The sequence below is a fragment of the Camelus bactrianus genome, chromosome 8, assembly GCF_048773025.1.
Source record: "Camelus bactrianus isolate YW-2024 breed Bactrian camel chromosome 8, ASM4877302v1, whole genome shotgun sequence".
Taxonomy (NCBI): Eukaryota; Metazoa; Chordata; class Mammalia; order Artiodactyla; family Camelidae; genus Camelus; species Camelus bactrianus.
In genome coordinates this window covers 24,060,262-24,066,640 of record NC_133546.1, presented here as the reverse complement: position 1 = coordinate 24,066,640, position 6,379 = coordinate 24,060,262, and the positions used below count along the sequence as shown (strand labels likewise).

General features: G+C 38.0%; 1 long non-coding RNA gene across 1 annotated transcript; it reads right to left on the bottom strand.

Moving 5' to 3' along the window:
* Window positions 1-605: 605 nt before the first annotated feature.
* Window positions 606-3,778, bottom strand: LOC141578467 (uncharacterized). Its single transcript, XR_012508853.1, has 3 exons — window positions 3,516-3,778; window positions 2,921-3,057; window positions 606-1,974 (listed from the first exon to the last, which is right to left on the bottom strand). It is a non-coding gene; the product is annotated as an uncharacterized LOC141578467 (long non-coding RNA).
* Window positions 3,779-6,379: the final 2,601 nt, after the last annotated feature.

Below are 6,379 nucleotides of genomic sequence, written 5' to 3'. Positions count from 1 at the left end.
TTTAATTAAATGTTAAACTAATTAATGTTTACAAAGCATTATTTTCCAAAAGAATTTGTTTTCGTTTTCCTGCTTCTGTTCACACTTCCAAATATGTTTTCAAAAGCATTTGCAAATTAGTGTAGCTAAGAAACATTTTGCAAAATTGAACACTTCATTTTCTTGCCCTTAACAGTGTACTTTGTAAGTCTAGATGTGATATCATGAAGGGTAATACCTGTTACTTATCTAGACAATTAGAGGGAGATGGAACATTGAAATTGTGAGTTGTGTTACTTAATGTGGACTACTACAAATTTACTGAGATTTCAAAGTATCTGTTTCACCTTAATTTAAATAATTTTGATAATATCTAAAAATCCAGTAGTCGTAAATAGAATTTTATTAATTAAAATGACCATTAATTATCATTTTATTTTACCTTTTATTTTAAAAGATATTCTGAATATTTTAGTGGAAAACAGCTTTTTGAAAACAGTACAACAATAATTTTTTATTTTATCTTAACATTTATTTTAATATGTATAGATAAAATATATTCAAATTCAAGTTTGAACACAATTAATTTTTATTTTTAATCCTTGATTATTAAGAATAGCCACAAGTCAAGAATATGGTAGGAATTTATAATATACATTTCATAACATAAATATAATTTCTTCATTGGCCTAAAGATGGGATAATATGGTGAAACACACAGTAATAGAGGAAAAAACGTGAAAAGAAAAAGATAATAGAAAATCTTCAAAGAAATGTTTAGTTTAAACCTAAGATCTGGAAACTGAGAGAAACTAGACTTCACAGACTCTTTGCTTAATACAATTTTAATTATTGGTCGAAACAATGAAAACGAACATACAAGCATTCTTCCCACATATGTAGCTTAATCATTTCACATTAAGTGTCTGTGACTTCATGCTCTTTATTAAGTGAAGATTTAATAACAGGTTTTTGCCTGGGATTGTAATACCTGCAAGTAATGAGTCTAAATAGAAACTTGTACAATTTTGTGGGAGAGATTGGAAGGTCTTAGAAATTTGTTGATGCCCTGGCTGTCTGTACACTATTCTTTTCTTCAGAGGAAACACTGATCAAATTGGCAGGGAACTATATCTACCTCCATTCTGGTATTGTTAGGTAATATAATAAATTAACTGCAACTAGCCTGTCTTCTTATAAACAAATGGTTTGGACCTTCCACCCATATTTGCTCAAATGTTCTGCTATAAGCTACATTCTAGAAATGGATCTTTAATGAAAAAAATGGTAGTTTCTGAGACTTAGTGGAAAGAACTCTACCAGATACTTCTGCACCTATTGTCACTTCAGAGACTAGATTCATGGACACATGGCTTCTGAGCTAACATTGCTTGGACGACTGTCAGATTACACCGTAGGCCAGGATTTCCAGAGCTCTTTTCAATCCAGAAACAGCTGAACTCCTGAGCACGAATTACTCCCCCATATCTAGTGGAACAAGAATTAAGTAAGCAAAACATAATGAACTGATGGGAAATATCAAACTGATTTTTTGATTGGAATAATGTAAGTATTTGTTTCAATGTTATATTTTGATAAGTATATGATAGATTTTGCTACTTTATCTCTAACTCTTCTCTATCTAATTTAGTAGAACATTTTAAAAGGGTATCTTATTCTCGTTGCCCCCTCAGACTTCAGGAGAACCTTAAAGAGAGAATTCACCCACATTTATATAGCTGCAGGTAAAGTCTGGTGAGGATGAACTTCTTGGGTTTTCTTCTCTAATCTTGGAATAGAAGAGCAATTTGAAAATATCTTTGGAGTGTTGGAGACTGTTGAATGTACAGCTTCTCCAAAATCTTTAGACAGATGTTGATCTTCTGGCCTTGGAGAAACTTCAGTAGGAACACTTTAGGTTTGCTGATTATACCATAAGTTGGTTTCTGTGCATTAAATAAAGCTTCTTGCTGCATCTGGTGCAATTGTATTAGGCTAAAACACAAGAATATTGATGTTACCAATGAAGGAACAATTAATAAAAAATAACCATAATTAGCAAAGGGAAAAGAATGACTCCAAGTCACCTTATTGTCAAACAAGCCCATCCTTGACCTAGCAGGTCATCTTTATTAGGATATTTTACAACTCCAGCTAGATGTTAACTTTAAGAAAACCAAATTAGATATAAATCATTCTCTCTAGGGCAATGCAAATGATTTTTCTTCGGTAGAGATGTGAATGATTTCCAGTGCAAAAGATAAACCTAAAGATTGTAGTTTTATTAACCTTTAGGACATTAACCAAGTTTGTATATAAATTAACATTCTTTCTTTCAATGACTATAAACACTTCTGCTTCTCCTACAATCCTCTGAGTAAGTTTTATTATTATTCTAGTTCCTTCATTCGTGAGTTAAATCTTTAATACGTGCTCAGTTAATGACACACATATACAGACACACACACAATGAAATATGACTAAATATCGGCTAAAATTAAAAAATATTAACAGTGCCGAATATTTGCAAGGAGGTAGACTGGGCACAGCCACTGCAACGCCCACTGCCTGGGGCTCTAATACCAGACATCAGATGCTGCAATCAAAACTACAGCCACAGCCGCCTCTGTGTCGCTCTCCCACCAACCTGGCCGCAGTGGATTCTGCGCAGGACTGCTCACTGGTGACCTAGCTCGGAATTCAAAGTCTGGGGTGAGGTATCAGATGCTTACTCGTTAGTTAGCCTCAGTACTTGCTCCTTAGTTGCAAGGGAGTTTTGGAGAGAACCCCTGCTACTATTTTGTAAACTGGAGGTGGGGGAGTTCCTCAAACATAAAAGAGGGTTCTGATATGAAGCATCTGGAAATAATAACACATGTCTGTACAAGGCAGGTAATTCAATTAGCCAACACATTTGAAAGCATGTCCATGTTGTACCTACCACTGTGCTAGCAGAGGAGAGCCTTGGGCTGCTTTCCTATTCGGTTAGCTGTTACTCTTCACTTACTTGGTGGAAGGGAAAGGAAATTGTGCCCATTCGAGATGAAGCTGCTGAGGCTCTCAGACACAGAGAACAAACTAGTGGGGAGAGGGAAGGGAGGAGAAGCGATAGAAGGGTAAGGGATTAAGAGGTACTAACTATTCGTGCATAAAGTAAGGTACAAGGATAATTATACAACACAGAGAATACAGCCAATGTCTCATAACTATAAATGGAGTATAACCTTTAAAAATTGTCTATCACCATGTTGTACACCTACAACTTATATAATATTGTACATCAACTATAACTCAATTAAAAATAGTTAAAAATAAAAAACAAAAATAGAAAATATAAGTATTCATATATTCATATAATGGAAAACTATAGAGCAATGAAAATAAATTATAGCTACAAGCAACACATAGATAAATTTTACACATTGAGCAAAAGAAACCTGGTACATATGAAAACATGCTGTATGATCCATCTGTACAAATTAAAAAAAAATATGCAAAAACGTATCTATGGTGTTAGAAGTCAAACGAGTGGTTACCTTTGGGGAAGAAGGAGGGCTAGTGGTTGCAAAGATGCATGAGAATGTTTCCTTTGTTTAGATATGGCTGGCAATATTTTTCAATCACAATTCCAAAAAGCTTTTTTAAATTAAAAAGATGAAGCTGTTGAAAGATTAAGTTCAGATCTCAGTATTAGATTAATTCTTTTCCTTCCAGATCAACATGGGATCACTTTTCCTTTTATAGTCTGATAAAAAGCAAAAGTAATGATCTTAACTACATTTCCCTTAAATGAAAGAGATCTATTACTTTTAATAATGAACTTAAGCCATCAGAATACTATTCTTATTAATGGCAGTGGGTCCTCGCCTGCGATTTTCTTGGCAGACTCTCAGCATCAAGACTCCCCAGCTCCAATCTTGCCATTGTTGCAAAACAATTGATGGCCCAGGATCTGGGGTGTAGCTACAATATCAAACATGAGAACTCGGAGGCTATTGTTCTGATGGGAAGTTGACAAGCAATTGTGTCTGGAAACATTCTTCTTTGCTAAAGTTATTTTGAGAAAACAAAAAATAACCTTAATTTTAAACAATGCAAAATGCTGCTTCCCACACGAATATAAAGATTAGTGGTGATGTCTGGTATTGGCTGGGGTTAGATGGAGAAGAAAGCCTGTTCTCAGTGGACATTTTGATTAAGGAATCATCCAGCTTCAGTCTCCCTTATGATCACTTTGAGAAGCAGAGCCATGTTTTTTCACAAAGCCCTGTGGCAGCTCCAAACTCAGCCAATCCTTACAGCACATGATGCCAGAGGAGAGAGCAGGCTTCTCTCCCCCACTGTCGACATCAATATTTGAAAAGAACAGACTGACTTACCTGAGTCAAATCCCACCATGTGACTGTGCTCTGCATGTGCGTGGGGGAAGTGGGACAGATCCTTTTGAGAAGGTGACAAACAGGGACAGGGAGAGGACACAGTGCTCTGGGTGCTGTCACGCAGGCATCTTGGGTTTGGTGGATGAAACAAGGGGTCAGTGTGAAGACAGGACAGGCCGTGCAGTGGGCCATGAAAGCCCACTTCCCACCTCCCGCCCTCCTAGACCTCCAGAAAGATTAAACAGATCCATCTCCAGGATTATCAGCCTCGGGTTCAGTATGATTTCATTGGCAAGGTGAAAGGTCTTTCTGCCCAACATATATATTTCCAATTGCACATCGTGTCTGGAATATTTCACTCAGGGCAAAGCATTTTGTTCCAGATTAATCTTTTATAGATTAAAAAAAGCCCCAAATGCAAATATTTGACAGAGCTGGTTCATTGGTGACAGTGTCAGTCAAGCATAACCGCCTGTTCTCTGTATCTCCTTGGGGTCAGAAAGCAGAAAGGCCTAGGGCTTTTGAGAGGGGAAGGAAGGTCCAGGAGACCAGCCCCTGCCCACATCAGGCCCGGAGTTGTGGGTACTGAGAGACTAGCAATTGCTGAAGACGTGATGAAAAGGACTGGAGTCTTAGCTTAAAAAAAATCTGCATCTTTGGGGCTCTGGGGTCAAGGTCCCTCTCCTTGGACCACCCCTATTCTGTAGAGATCAACTTTGGTGGTTTAGTGTAGGCAATGTCAAACACTTGGCTATGGACTGAGTTTTGTCATTGTTTAGACCCAAAGGCTGACTTTCCTTTAAAGGGAACATGGATCTAACCGGCAGGAGAAAATAAACAAAAGGAAATCCACTGGAACAATAAAAAAAATTTCTATTCTCCAAGTTCACTTATGTCTCTGGATAAATGGCATGTAAGTAAAGGGAGCCATATAGTTTGATGTAAGAATTTTGAAGTAGTTATAATTTTTAAAGGCTTGTCTGGAGTTCATTCTAAATCAGATTTCAACTCATCAGGTTGCTTTATTGTTGCTGTTATGGTCATTGTGGCTCTGCGTGGAAAACACTGGAGCTTCTGTTACAAAATCAATTTCAGAATAGTTATTTGAAAATCAAGAGACCATAGAAATGGTTGACACTTGCCTTCAAAGCATATTGGAGATGGAATTTGCCAAATTAGTGAATGTTTACTAATAAATGTATAGACTTAACGAGTGCTGTCAGGGAGTACGTACCTGCCAACCATGCAGGACAAATAGATCTTGTTGGGCCCTGCTTCTACTTGTCCCTGAAAGCAGACAGCCCCCCCCTACCCACTGCCCAGCTGTCCTATCAGATCTCCTTGTCCCCATGCTCTCTTGCCCCAAAGGTCAACACTTGTCCTTCAATGTATTGACTGACATTAAAGAAAAAAAGAAAGTTCTGAAGTTCAACAGGGCAAAACTAATATTTAAAAGAGAAATTTTAACTAAGGGACTAAGCGGAAATCCATATGTACAAAAACCCAGAGGAATTTCTAGACGGTCTGATAAAAAGTGCTTAAGTTGTTGAGTTAGATATGATTTCTGACCCTACAAATCACAACCTCTCAGAGGCTCACCTATAAAACAGGTGACTGTCTATTTCATAATAATCATGACCTGGTGGGCAAGTGTGAGGGTTAAAGAAATAACATATATGCAAGCGTAGCCTGAGGATAAGCTGAAGCCGGGACCTGCTGAGGACTATGGCTGAAGGAATGACCGTTCCTTTGTCCACTGTCACGGCCAGTTCTCAGGGCTGGGCTGAGACTGTCGCCATTTGCTTGCCCCTCGTCAGCAGGCAAGCCTTTAGCCAGTCTTCTCAAAAGACAGAGGAAAGGGGAACCAGGGGCTATCAAATCCTTGTGAGAGTGGCAAAAAGGACCTCTTACCTGGGGAAGCTTTACTCTGAGCAGCTGGAAGAAGCTACAATCCTGTGTTTTGGTGGGAAAATGTAGGGATCTGGGGAGGTAGGAGTGTGGGGAGCTCTGGTCTGGGAGCC